Raw genomic sequence first — 15,301 nt, 5'->3', positions numbered from 1 at the left:
AAAACAATAACATGGAAACTGAAAAATGTTCCATAAAAGGTCAGTTTGTAGAATGGGGTGTGGTGAGGATTGAGAAAAGGCAATTCAGGAAACTCTAATCTTTTCTGATCCTAATAAAGTTTCAGTTAATGTTTGGAAAAGAACCACCTGCACCTTTCTCAGTTATCCAGGACTAAAGCAGCTCACCTGTTCACAAGAAAACTATCAGATTGAAAGAACTTGCTCATGGCCACTCATGTCCTGGTTAATCCCTGGCTGGATAACGCCAACATATCCTATATGGAGGAGGAACAAGCCTGCTTATTGCAACAATACTTGGATGTCTGTCTTACCAATTGGTTGGTTAAATTTATTTTCTCCATTACAGCTAGTCCTCATTGGAGACTACAATTGAGATTGGAAACTCAGTCATTAAGTAAAACCATTGCTAAATGAAACTGCAGCTATGATCTTACTTTACCGTTACTTTGCTTTGCAGAACTGCAAAAGTCATAAATGCCAGGATTGGTTTTAAAGTTTTTTTTTTTTCATTATCGTAATGACTGAAAACAGTTGCTTTACCAGGCAGTCACTAAATAAGGAATACCTGTAAACATCTTTTCCACTCCCCTCTCCTTTCTCTGTTTGGCACTCTCATTATGTCAAAGGCATATATGAAATGCATGTTACCCATGTTTCCCCAAAAATAAGACCTTGTCTTATACTTTTTGAACCCCAAAATAAGTGCTTGGCCTTATTTTCGGGGATGTCTTATTATTTTGGGGCGCATGGAGCAAGATGGGGCTCCTCTTGCCATCTTACCTGATTTCCAGCTCTGTCTCCTTAAACCTAACCAGAGGAAATGGCAGGGACCAGCTGTGCATGCATTTAAATATTTTTGGAGTGGGCTTATTTTTGGGGAGGGCTTATTTTCAGGTGGGTTTATTTTAGCACATGTGCGCAAAAGCCCGATTGGGTTTATTATCAGGGGATGTCTTATTTTAGGGGAAACAGGGTACTGAAAAGTGGCTGTTCAAAAGCTTTTCCATATTCTTTGTGGAAGAGATGCTTTGGGACTAACTGATATCCTTAATAATGAATTAAAACTAAAGAATAGGTTAACCCTAACTCACTCTCACTCACTCACTCACTCACTCACTCACTCACTCACTCTATCTATCTATCTATCTATCTATCTATCTATCTATCTATCTATGTATGTATGTATCTATCTATCTATCTATCTATCTATCTATCTATCTATCTATCTATCTATCTATCTATCTAACATCTATCTACCTATCTATCTATCTATCGATCTATCTATCATCTAACGCACAGAAATTAATTTTAAGAGAGTCTGCATCTATAGATAGTGTTTTAAAGTTATTATGGAAGAGGAATAAGTATTCCCTAACATAATTTAAAGTGGATTTGAAAATGACAGAGTATGGAAATGACATAGGGGGAAAAAGTTACACTGGACATACAACAAAAGAAACCAGCATATGGCTTAATAATTAAAAGGGATTTACAAATCACAGACTAAGAGAGTGACCTTACAATTTTCCTATTTCATTTCCACAAAAGAGGTTTGTTAAAGTTTTGAATAATTTTATGAGACAAATTAAAAATGAAAACACATCAAGCTCTAAGACAATTGAATGAACTAAATATCAAGATTGTTAAAGGTAAAGGGAATATAAAGTTGGTTTATTTGATTAAGTTTAAAAAAGATGTATTGTTATCTCTGGAAATGCTTAATAGACTTTTGGTAATTGGGACTGAGACAATGAGACTTCAAGGATATTTCATAGATAAGAAATAGGATATGGGAAGGAGAGGTCATTTATTTTATTTTAAGAGAAGGTGATAAGTTACTAAATTGTTTATACTTGTGGTTGAAGTAATTTCTTTTATTTTTAATTATTATATTCCTATTTTTTCTTTCATTTCTATTTTTCTTTCTATTTTTTATCTTCTACAAGTTTGTGTTAGTTTTTATCTTTGCAATTCTAATTATTAATAAAATTACTATTAAAACATAAATATATCACCTTTGGAATAATTTAAAGATGTGTTTAATTTACCCTAGAAATCAATAAGAATTTAACTTTGGATGGATTACAGAAATGAAGTGAATATCTTTTATCTCAATGTGACTTGTTTCAATGTTAGAAATGGGTAGTATTCAGTTTATCCTAAAAATAATAAGCCAAAAGAAATGAAGTGTTTCTCTGTGTGAGTGTCTCTTTCTCTCTCTATGTACTTTAGCTAATTGAAGAAAATATTTTTCTAGTTAAGATCTTATGTACATATGTAGCTAAATGAGGTGAAACTAAAGTGCTAGGTTTCTGCTGAGTGGACTGCACCATTGTAGACATAATATAATATTTTCAAAACTCTTCTATTTATTTTTAATCTCTATAATTAAAATTAAAATGTATCAGGAAAGATTTCTCATTAGGCGCTTTATGATATGCTATTTGTATCCAAAAGTAGTTGGCTTATACTGTACATTATATTTGTTCTCAATAGGCATATAGAGGGACAGAGTTTGGCTGAAAAAGGCAAATGACTTCTAGGAGATAATAGTGAAGGTTCAATTTATTCGCCTCCAAAGATAGGAGAAAAGTCCACTTCTGGAACCCCTTCAAAGCCCCTTTCATGACTTGATGGAAATCTTAAATGCATTTACTTCTCTGGATAGTAAGAGTCCACTTTTTTGTGCTCCCAAGTCCAATTTCTACATATGCCACCATTTCCAACTCACTGATTACATTTGTGTGTGTGTGTGTGTGTGTGTGTGTGTGTGTGTGTGTGTGTGTGTGTGTGTGTGTAAGAACAAATAAAAATTAAAACAAGAAAGAGAGAAAGAAGGAGGGATTATTACTCCTTCCATTCTTCCTTTGCAGCACAAATCTGAATGTGATGGTTGGTTTGTCCACAGATCTTAGTGGTATTACTGTACCTTATTGCAGTTATTGCCTTACTCTGGCATATACACATATAAGCAGAAAATGAGATGCATTAGGTAGGGTTAGGGCAAGATGTTGGGTGATTTTTTAAAAATGCTAAATTAATTTTTAATTTATTTTATCTGCCAGCATTTATTAGCTGGTTTCCTTGTTAATAAATATCTCAGTAGAAATATGACTGATGAAGAGATACATAACCAACTCTCTGTTTACATGTCTGTCTGTCTGTTTCTGTTTCTGTTTCTGTTTCTGTTTCTCTCTCTCTCTCTCTCTCTCTCTCTCTCTCTCTCTCTCTCTCTCTCTCTCTCTCTCTCTTTTGATAGAGAGCATTTTGATCTATTTGTTCCTTTCTAAAATATATATATATACTTTACAGAATAATTTAAAATTTCCCAAGCTGAGTTCTTAAGAATAAAATAAAAATCAAGCATTAATGAGGCTATTTTGCCCAAAATGTTAAGGTGCTAACTATATCCTGGTTAAAACAGCAATAGCAGCAACAAAACAAAACAAAAAACTAAAGCAAAATCAAACTACATTTTTTGACTGCATGGATAGCTGTGTAACAGAAAAGGCACGGGGTCTTAGAAGTGAATAGCTGGCATGCAGGATTGCAGCCTTTATCTATAAACAAACTGGCTTATCACAGCTGTTTATTGTATGGTTAGCCTTGATCACAACCTTTATGTCTTTATTGCTTACATACCATTCTCTTGTTTATGCGTTGGTACCAGTCGGCGCCCTTGAACTTGGCCCTGCTGAGTCCCGACCCTTCCTTGCTCGCTCACTCACGCTGATCACGTCTTCAATCAGTAAATCTGAGACAGGGTCTGGCTGATAGCTGAGCCTCTAGCAGGGCAATTAACACAGGAATAAAGTGTCATTCATGGCATGGCTAAAAGAATAGCCGTCTGGAGATGACAGTCCGAGTTCTGCTGTGACATCCAAACCAGCCTAAGATTATAGCAACAATAGAGGGGGGAAGATACTGGGAAAGTAAAGAAAAGGGCCAGCACAAGGATTTATTTCTTTATTTCTCTGGGTAGGATTGCAGCTGGATGGACAGCTGAATAGAGATATATTGCCCTCTTAGGCTGCTAAGACCAACCTTTGTGTGATAGCAAAGGAGGAACGTTTTAAGGATGCTGGGGCCACTTTACCTCCTTTATTTGGCCATCAGATATGAAGATCGGAAAAAAGGGTGAAATCTATTGTAATGTTAACCACAGCACAGATTCTCCACACTGGAGAAGAGCCAAATTGGGATGGGTGGAGTACTATTTGGTCTGTGCCTCAAGTTCAAAAGACAGCTTCATATTTATATACTTTTTTTTGAATGAGCATTTCTTTGCATATATTGTAATTTTAAATTTTATGATTTTTAGTGGTCTTACAAGTTGAGAGTGGATAGTTATTTGTCTAGAATGGTATAGGCTCTCCTGATTGGACATAGGATTGGACTAGAAGACCTCCAAGGTCCCTTCCAAATCTATTATTCTATATTCTATGTTCTAATCCTTCCTGGATTTCTTGAGAGTCCCCATCCAGAAATATATCTAGCCAAGTCTAGGTTTATTATTTCCTCCAATCCCCAATTTTACTAGGAAGATTTTGGCATAACTTTTTTAATTTGTACGTGGTATTATATTTACTATTTTTATTTATTTATATCCCACCTTTATTATTGTTACAAATAACTCAAGGAAGTGAACATATCCCACACACCTTCCTCTTTCTTTTCTCCCTCCCACAATAACAATCCTATGAGGTTGGTTGGGCTGAGGAAGAAGGACAGGCCCAAGGAAAGCCACTGCCTTTCATAGTTAGCCTGTTATTTAAAACTCTTTTCACTTTCTCCCATTTCCCTTATGTCTCTCCTGCGGCTAACTGTAGCTTGCATGCACTTTGGGCATGCATAACAGCATCAGTGTGCCTACCGTCCCTGTCCTAATCTTCCCTTTAATTGTATTCATTTTATGTATTCAATTAATGCTTATACTTATATATTATCTAATATGTACTCAACTAACTAACTAACTAACTAACTAAATAAATAAATAAATAAATAAATAAATAAATATATCCTCTTTGTAAAGGGCCATGCACACACACATACACATACATAATTAAAATGTTTAAACAAAATTTAAAAACTAACAGAAACCAAAACAGAACAAGGAGGAGAGAGAGTGGGGGGAGGAGTAGAAATGATAAAAAGAAGTTTCCAATTTCCTTTACAATTATGATCACAAAGTGATTTCCTACTTTTTGACAGCTGAAACCATAGACCATAAGTGCACTTTCTCCCGTTTCAGGCAAAAAGTCCATATGGCAGCGGTTCTCAACCTGGGGGTCGTGACCCCTTTGGGGGTCGAACGGCCATTTCACAGGGGTCGCCAAAGACCTCTCTCACCCCCTCCCCATGCCTTCACTCACCCTCACTCTCTGCTCTGTTGGATCGCCGGCCGTTGCTTACCCCGCCCACTCCCAATCTATTGCTGCCTCCTGAGTCCCAGCTGATGGCTAGAGGAAAAAAAAACTGTTTAAATTCTTGCCACAAGGCCTCAAAGGGCCGCCCTATAGCCAGTGGTGGGATTCTTCTGGTTCTAGGAGGTTCGGCTGAACCGTTTGTTAAATTGCTGGCTCGCCCCGCCCCTTGCCCCGCCCCTCCGCACCACTATTTATTGCCAATAAATAGTGGTGGGCGAGGGGCAGGCGAGCCAGCAATTTAACAAATGGTTCGGTGTTTTTTTGTAATTTTATTGGCCCACGGAGCTTCAGCATAGGCTAATTAGCCCTTGATTAGATCGGCTCCCGACTCTCAGCTGATTTGCTCTCAGCTGTTTTGCTCAGGGCTCTGCTGCTTGCTGGAGCAGATTTTTTTTCCCCTAGCTATGCTGAAAAACGAAACTGAAAGTAAAGCAGGTTGTTGGCTTTGCTGTTGCTGCAACGTTGGAAAATTAGGCAGGCAGATTTATTTTCTTTTTCCTCACCAAAAAAGGTAGGTGCAAACAATGGGAAATTTAGGAAAAAGAGGAGAGTTCAAGATTTTAAAACACAAAAGAAAAAAAGCTCTATTTAACTAGGGAATTGTAATAATTGAGATACTATTAATTGTATATTGTGTTGAAAGCAGAAATGGTTAAGGTGTGGTTTGGAAGAATATATGGGGGAAATTATTTGGTTTATTATTATTGGTAAATATAATTAATTGATTTGTAAGAAATTGGATTGCATGGAAATAATTGGAATATTCATATTGATTAATATACAAAAAAGGTAGTTATATAACTAATTGATTTATATTAAAATGTTGAATTTATATTAAACAACTGTAATATTACATAATTAACCAATGTGAGGATGGATATAAAAATAGATGACAATGGGAAGGGGTATAATATAGAATAGAAGGGAAAAATTGAATTTGATTAAGATTAGAGATGAGGATGAAGGGTAATATTGGTTTTTTACAAAAATAGATGAGGAATAAATATGGCAAAAAGGAAATATAGAAATTGTAAATTTAATTGAAATGACTAAACACTGTTTAAATTGGTGAACCGGCCAAATACTCTGTTCAAAGAAAATACATTGTATGTTTGTACGTGTGTTTCTAATTATTGTTATTTATTCATATTTGTTCTCTTTTATTCTTTAAAGTTTAACAATTCATTCTTTATCTTAATATCTTTATATTTGTTTGGGGTTGGCTTTCTTCCCTTTCATCTTTTTTATTGTACAGCAATCTTTCTCCTCAAACCTACCACCTCTCTCTTTTCTTTCCTTCTTACTTTCTCTTCCTCCCCTTCTTCTTCTCCTCCCTACTTCCTCTTCCTTCCTTCCTCCCTCTCTTACCCTCACTCCTACTCTAATTTCCCTTCCCTTCCTTCATCCCTCTCTATTGCTGTATCCTTTTATGCATATGGACTACTCAGAGGGCTGAAAAAGTTATTTTTGACTGGTCCTCGCACTTTTGACCAGATCTCGAATTTACGACTGTCCTCACATTTTACGTTTTTTGCCTTATCTTGTCACCATGGTGAAAAGAAGCAGTTGTGAAATGAGTGACATGGTTGTAAGAATGTTGCATGGCCATAAATGTGAGGATGGTCATAAGTGTGAGGACCAGTCAAAAATGCAAGGACCTGTCAGAAATGACTTTTTTCACCCCTCTGAGTAGTCCCTATACACATAGCCATGGCCACTCGGTCACATGACCAGCTAGCCACACCCACCCAGTCACATGACCTCCAAACCACACCCACAAAATAAGCCACGCCCACAGAACCAGTAGTAAAAAAATTTAGAACCCACCCCTGGTTGGGGGTCACCACAACATGAGGAACTGTATTAAAGGGTCACGGCATTAGGAAGGTTGAGAACTACTGCCATATGGGATTTTAGTTAGCCATAAATGTAGATATTGTCTTTTCTCTAATCAAGTAAGTTAAGTCAGCCATTTCTGCAAGTTGCCTCAGTGATTATACATTGCCCAACTTCAATATGGTCAACTGATTAATCAATGAAGTATACCATATTCTTGAATCGATGAAACCCAGACCATTCCAACCCTGCCAGATCAAATTGGTCAGGCAGAGACTATGGAAGACAAGCAGTCACTCAAGTTACCTGACTCTGTGCCATATATATGTTCCAGCATTTGCTTCTAAAGAATTGAACATGAGAAGGACGCATTGTTAAAAAATGATCTACAAACCTTGTATTTGCAACAAAGATGATTAGGGGACTGGGAGCTAAAATATATAAAGAACGGTTGCTAGAATTGGGTATGTCTAGTTTGATAAAAAGAAGGACTAGGGGTGACATGATAGCAATGTTCCAATATCTCAGGGGTTGCCACAAAGAAGAAGGAGTCAAGATATTCTCCAAAGCACCTGAGGGTAGAACAAGAAGCAAGAGATGGAAACTAATCAAGGAGAGACACAACCTAGAACTAAGGAGAAATTTCCTGACAGTTGGAACAATGAATCAGTGGAACTACTTGCCTCCAGAAGTTCTAAATGCTCCAACACTGCAAGTTTTTAAGAAGAGATTGGATAACCATTTGTCTGAAGTGGTATAGGGTTTCCTGCCTAAGCAGGGGGTTGGACTAGAGGACCTCCAAGGTCCCTTCCAACTCTGTTATTATTCTATTCTATTCTATTCTATTCTATTCTATTCTATTCTATTCTATTCTATTCTATTCTATTCTATTCTATTCTATTCTGTAGTTTAGTTCTGTTAAATAAGCTTAATAAATGAAGCCAGAATTCTTCTGCACATTGCGACTACTTAGTATTTTCAATCTTCAGTTTTATAACTTTTCTTTAATTCTGCTAAAGTAGTCATGGTTCCCAGTTTGCTTGTCCTCTGGTCCATGTGTTGATACCCTTGAATATAGTAGGCAGAAGAAAAGAATAATGAAGGAAAAAGAATACATGAAGGGCAACAGAGGATACATGAAGAAATACGTAGATGAAGGCAATGCATGTTTAACCATACAGTGTGCATATTGGGTGAAAATAATTACCCAGGAATAAACATCATGATACCTTCAAGTACTACATGCATTGATTGTCTGAATTATTCAAGATACTGGATTTGGCCAACATAGATTTGGGTACTAATTTTTGAGGAACCAAGCAATTGTCATAGGATATAGCATAAATACTAAGCCATTATATGATCTATTTATTTGAACATGCAGAATCATAAAATGTAAACTTTGGAAAAGACCTTGGAATTTATCTAATCTAACTCCCTGCCCAGTTGAAGTATCCACGACTACAGCATTCATGGCAGATAGCCAAACAGATCTCTTTAAACACCTTCATAGCCTCTTGATTAACCAGCTGCTTTCTAGAGCTACTCTGTGAAGAATTGTTTTGCTGACATCCAACCAAAATCAACTTCCTTGTAATTTAAACCCATTTTTTTTTATTCCTGTCTTCTGGAATGACTTTAATCAGTTCTGCTACGTCTTCATTATGATAGCCACAGAAGACAATAATCATGCCTCCTGAAATTTGTCTCTTCAGATCTCTTGATTTCATTTTGAATTCTTCCTGAGAAAGTTTTTATTCTACAGCTTGAGGTGGAGCCATTGATGAGCACACTTTGAGTGAGGTCATTCAGACAACTATGAATCCATCTTATGATTCTATCATCTAGCTTACATTTGGGGGTTGGGGTTATTAAGGGAAGGAAAGAAAGAAGGTCTTTAGACACCAAACACCCTCATCCCCATTGCAAGACCTTTTAACAACTTCAAAGCCATTTTGGAGTGATCCTTAAAAATGTATAAAGTTTGTCTCATTTAATTACCATATTACATTGTTGTTGCTGTAGCTCAGAAAACTGTAAGGGCTTTTCTGATTACCCATAATGAATATCTGAGAAAAATCAAGAGATCCATCTCTGTAATTTAAATATAGCTTCTGGGATGGGAGGTGGGGGAGAACCCCTTCAAAGAGGAGCCTCACAGTTTTTGATAGGTAGATTTTTCCCTTCCAGAACCTGCTTTTCCAGAAACAAGAAAATGACTTCTGTGCAGGCTAACAGGGCTCTGTAGTTGTTCCAAAACTGAATTCAACTTGCAGAATATAAAAAGAATTTAGGTAAAGGGGCACTTGAAGTGGACCAAGCCAATTAAGTTTGAGCCAGAAGTGTGCTGCCGCTGCCAAAAAAACCCCAATGCAGCCTTAGGCTGTATCAACAGAGGGATAGTATCAGGATCACCTGAAGTGTTAGTACTGCTTTATACTGCTTTGATAAGATCACACTTGAATTCAATTTGGTCACCTCAATACAAATATATATATATATATATGTTGGGGCTCTAGAAAGAGTGCAGAGAAGAGCAACAAAGACAATTAGAGAACTGGAGGATAAAACATACATGAACGGTTGCACAAACTGGGTACAGTACTATATGTCTAGTCTAATAAAGAGAAGGACTAGGTCTGACATGATAGCAGTCTTCCAATATTTGATGGGTTGTCACACAGAAGAGGGGGGCAACCTTTTCTCCAAAATACCTGAGGGTAGGACAAGAAGTAATAGATGGAAACTTAATAAGGAGAGAAACAACTTAGAACTAAGGAGAAGTTTCCTGACAGTGAGAACAGTTAACCAGTGGAACACTTTGACTCCAGAAGTTATGGGTGCTCCATCACTGGAGGCTTTTGTCTGAAATAGTATAGGGTCTACTGTTTCAGCAGGGGGTTGCACTAGAAGACCTCCAAAATCCCTTCCAACTCTATTATTCTGTTATTCTATTTGAAGCAATGCTTTAAATCTTTTCTTTATATTTGTCTCCAAGAAAATCCAGTTATGTACATCAGAATCTAATTATGGTATAAGATCCTAGCAGGTCTGTAAGCAGCCATTTACAGGGTCATCTTTAGGGAATAAAAGAGTTTCCAAATAATCAGGAAATGGTGAACATCAGACTAAAAGAGAATTCTTTCCCTTCTCTGGGATCATCAGTATGCTACAAATAGAGAAATTTGGGATAACAATCAGAGATAATTGTGTTATTTGGGGAATCTGAAGGGGAGAGAGAGTGAAGCAAGCAAACACTGTGGGGCTATCAGCAGCACCTGGATGGGTGTGTGCTCAGCCTAAATAGCTGGTAAATCATCTCAGCATCAGAGGTTTCCTCAACAATATCAAATCCAAAGCAAACAGCAGAATCTTGAATTGAATATATTTTGATTCTGTCTGCTGCTTTGGACATATTTCTTCCCAAGCTACTCATCTTAAATCAACAATTTTTAGGAGGCATCTAAAACCCAGATCATATTGTCTTGCACAAAAATGTTATACTATTTATGTGAGTTTCTATGTTAAACAATACAATCAGCAACATATTCATTTAAAATAGTGGCTGTTGTTTAATACAGAGATTATATGATGTGTGCAAACCTGATTCCAATGCATTGTAACAAGTGGAATAGCAATCATGAGTGAAAATTCTTGAAAAACAAAAACAGATTTTCTTTTCCTAAATTCCCTTCTCAACATTATTACCTTGATCATTGGTCACACTAGCTGAAAATAATGGGAACTGTATTATTGTTTTATTTAACATCTAGAGCAGGGCTGCCAAACTTGTGGCCCGCGGGCCAAACGCTGGCCACACCCACATCTGGTTTAGTGAAGGAGGGAAAAGTTGCGATACATCACGTGACGCTGCAGTGACACCGTGAGTTTGACACCTCTGATCTAGAGAATCAGATGGTGGGCAAAACTAGGATAGTCTATCATTTTTGCATATAGTCACCAGATACTTTGTTCATCATGAGTGTTGTGACCCAGGCCCAAGTAGGTAGTATTAGATGCAAACAGTTCCAAAACAAACAGACTTCATTAGAACAGCTGAGAATTAACTCATTCTCAGCGTAGTTGAAACTAAATCAAAACAAATTCTTCATAACACAAATTCTTCAGTCTAATCACCAACCTTGGTATAATTAGGCAAACTGCCAAAGGCTTCTCTTGGCAAAAGTTCAGAAGCAGAAGATGCCGACAGGAGATAAGAACAGCAAGACAAGAACAAGTCTATCAATGTTGTTTTCCGACAAAGAGCCCAAGAGCCATTGCTGGTCTTTTAAGTCTTATGGTAGGGGCCAATCATCTCTTGGCCCTACTCCCGAGTCGTCCTCTTTGATTTAGCTGCTCTTGCCTTCTGGCAGCTCTTCTCATACGTGCACTAGGAACAGGCTCCTCCTGTTCCTCTGCCTCTCTACTGTCAGCCTCTGGAGGATCCGGAATCCGCACCTCACTCCCTGATGGCCCTGGCCCCATCTCTGCCTTCGATGCAGAGCCCTCATCCGGGCCTTCCCCAGCCTCCAGGACTGGCCCATGTTCTTCCTCAGCCTCATCGCTGTCCGACTCCGCTGTCAGCTCTGCAGACCATAACAATGGCCAGCTTTGAGCTCCCCAAAGATCTAATTCCATTTTTGTTAAGTAAATTTCAAGTCATGGTAGTGTTGCTTTGCTTTTTACACCTAATATAAAAGTCTTCTCTTTCAAAATTTGTTTATTTAAAAGATAGCATTCACTAGCAGTTGGGTGTGTGCCATTGGTTTGTTTTTGCTCCATGCCTGTTGTCATGTGTTTTATCATAAATATATCTGGGGTCTCAACATAGCTCCTGAAGGTACTATGTGCCTGCAGACACTTTGTCGGCACCCCCTTCCGCTCAACTTTTATATTTTCAAAAATTAATTTTATCATTTTAGAATCTATCATGCTTCAAAATGGTTGTCTTCAGCATGGGTATATTTTCAAGAGTGCATCTGAATTGTTTTATTTTTAATGTGGTTGCTTACCCCTCCCGGCAAGACACAGGTAATCAGGATTAAATGGGAAGGGCTACTATCACAGCTGGTTGCTAACATTTCAGTAAGTCAGTGTTTTCTAACTTGCAACAATTATTTTGTGAAAGGACAAAACATTTATTTTGAATAAATTAAACATCCACCTTGTCTCAAAATTCTAAAGTTGCCAATACACCCTAAGTCTATTGCATCACATTTCCTATGATTATTTTTAAGCATGAAACACTTGAATTCTATATGTATTTCCTCCTAAAATGTGCACTTGGCATTCATTTTCCCTAAATGAAACATTTCTCCAACAGCTGCATTATGTTTTCAAAGTAAAAAATAAAAAAATGAAGAAACCCTCAAAATCAAGGAAGGAAATAGTAGAGAGGAGAGAATAGGGAGAAATATAGGCATAGTCACTTGCATTGGTGTGTCCTAACTTTAACTGCGTTCCTTTTTCTTATTTCATGCCTTTAATTTCTCTCATTTACTACTCTGTACTACAGTTTTGCAAAACAGTGCTTACTCTAAAAGGAAAGTACCAGTTGAATATGTATATACTGTAAATATTCTATTCACATTTATGATACAATGTAAAAGGCAGCAAATTTTGATTCAAATTGATTCAAGATTTGAGTTGTGCTTTGGTAAAAGATCTGGGCATAAAATATAATAGAAATGCATCACATTGTTGCAGCTGTTTCATTGGGGAGGGGGGCAGAATGGGAAAAATATAGGGATGATAACACATCAAAAGAGACTTTTGATATACTTTTGGCCTGGATGATTGAATCTTCATTTACATGTTGCTTTTCATTTTGGGGAGAAACCCCCTGCAGTCTGTATGTCAAGAGTTGGTACTGTAGAAAGTTAGCCCCCACCCTTCTCCTAGAAGAATGAAATATTTTGAGAAATATTAAAAAGGCAGAATAGAATATTTCCCTGGATGAGAAATGGAGAAACATATTCTTGGAAAGCAGCCCCCACCTTTTTAAATAGCCCTCGGTAGATATCAGCACTTAAGAGATAGCTAGCTCTATTCATAAACAAAGTCCCTGCAGCAAGGTCTGGACAAAGGTAGAATTAGCCTTCAGCCACAATAGGAATTGTCCAACAATTTATTCATTGCATCAGCAAACCAAGCTACAACCAAGCTTGGCTCAGACAACCTACAGAGCCGGATATGACCCCTACCACAGCCAATAGAATACATGTTCTTGAACAGGAACAGGAAGCTCAAGTTCAAAGCCCAAGAGAAGATATAAAAAAAAACCCACTCTCAACTCCACGTGGCCAGCTGCCCAGAATTACACATGCTTGGTGGTTCTGTTCACCATTAATCCATCTTTCCAATCAGCCTCCATGTTTCCAATGTTTTTCTCCCAGCTTGGAACTGAACCAGATGGATATTTCTTCCAACGGTACATTCCAATGACTCTCTGCCTACCCAAAATTTTCATTTTCACTGAAAAAGTTACAACTCAGTTTCAATAAACCTTGGTCCAGCTGCTATGATTTAACCTTTTTAGATATCAAAAGAGATGATAGATCCCTCAGTGGGTATTAATTCTGCAAAATTTCAGTCAGATTGCTCCAATGATTTGTCTGCAATAAATGTTTGAAATACTCTTCCTGCCTCTTTTGATTCAGGAATAAGGTGTCAATGAGAAAAAAGAGAGCACAATACTTTGCAAATTATCCAACAAGACCCTATAAATAAGCTGCACTATATGAAGCAAACAGTGTCCTACTGCATCTAAAAAACAAAAATATTTTTAATGTGACCTGAAAAATAAGTTTCCACTAAATTTCAAATATTCCATCATTTTCTGAACAATCCCTGATCCAGACTGGCAAATTTCATGGTATGTCCCATTGGCAAAGTGAGCCCTTTCTGAAATTAATACTATGTGGGCTAGTTTCACAGCCTTTTTTGAAAAAAAATATATGTGAAAATATTATATTTATTTATTTATTTATTTATTAGATTTTTATACCGCCCCCTCTCCCAAAGGACTCGGGCCGGTGAACTGCCAAAATTTAAAAACATACAATATAAACAATTAAAATACGTTTAAAACGGAATTAAATCCAAAATGGCCCCCCAATTTAAAACGCCTTACCCATACCCCTATAAATAAGATGAATTTAAAATTTAAAAATTTAAAATTTCCACATTTAAAAAGGGGGAAGATTTAGGCCAGGCCAGCTTGATAAAATAGAAAAGTCTTAAGCGCGCGGCGGAAGGTGCGCAGATCCGGGATCCTACGTATCTCCGGGGGGAGCTTGTTCCAAATCGTAGGTGCCCCCACAGAGAAGGCTCTCCCCCTAGGGGCCGACAGCCAACATTGTTTGGCCAACGGCACCCGGAGGAGCCCCTCTCTATGGGAGCGTACTGGCCGGTGGGAGCCTATTGGTGGTAGCAGGCAGTCCCGTAAATAACCAGGTCCTAAGCCATGGAGCGCTTTAAAGGTGATAACCAGAACCTTGAAGCGCACTCGGAAGACCACCGGGAGCCAGTGCAGCTCGCGCAGGAGAGGCGTTACATGGGAACTCCATGTCGCTCCCATCACCACCCGCGCGGCCGCACTCTGCGCCAGTTGGAGCCTCCGAGTGCACCTCAAGGGGAGCCCCATGTAGAGAGCGTTGCAGTAGTCCAGACGAGAAGTAACGAGGGCATGAGTGACTGTGTGTAGGGAGTCCCGATCTAGATAGGGACGCAACTGGCGGATCAGGCGAACCTGATGAAAAATCCTCCCGGACACGGCCATCACATGCTCTTCTAACGACAGCCGTGAATCCAGGAGGACACCCAGGTTGCGAGCCCTATCCGTGGGGGCCAATGATTCGCCCCCAATAGTCAGCGATGGCACTAGCTGACTATATTGGGACGTCGGAAACCACAGCCACTCGGTCTTGGATGGGTTGAGCCTGAGCCTGTTCCTCCCCATCCAGATCCGTACGGCCTCCAGGCACTGGGACATCACTTCAAGGGCATCATTGGGGTGG

This window comes from Pantherophis guttatus, chromosome 1 (assembly GCF_059756535.1).
Source record: "Pantherophis guttatus breed Tessera chromosome 1, ASM5975653v1, whole genome shotgun sequence".
Lineage (NCBI taxonomy): Eukaryota > Metazoa > Chordata > Lepidosauria > Squamata > Colubridae > Pantherophis > Pantherophis guttatus.
The sequence above is the reverse complement of the archived record's forward strand: the minus strand, read 5'-3'. Positions refer to the sequence as shown.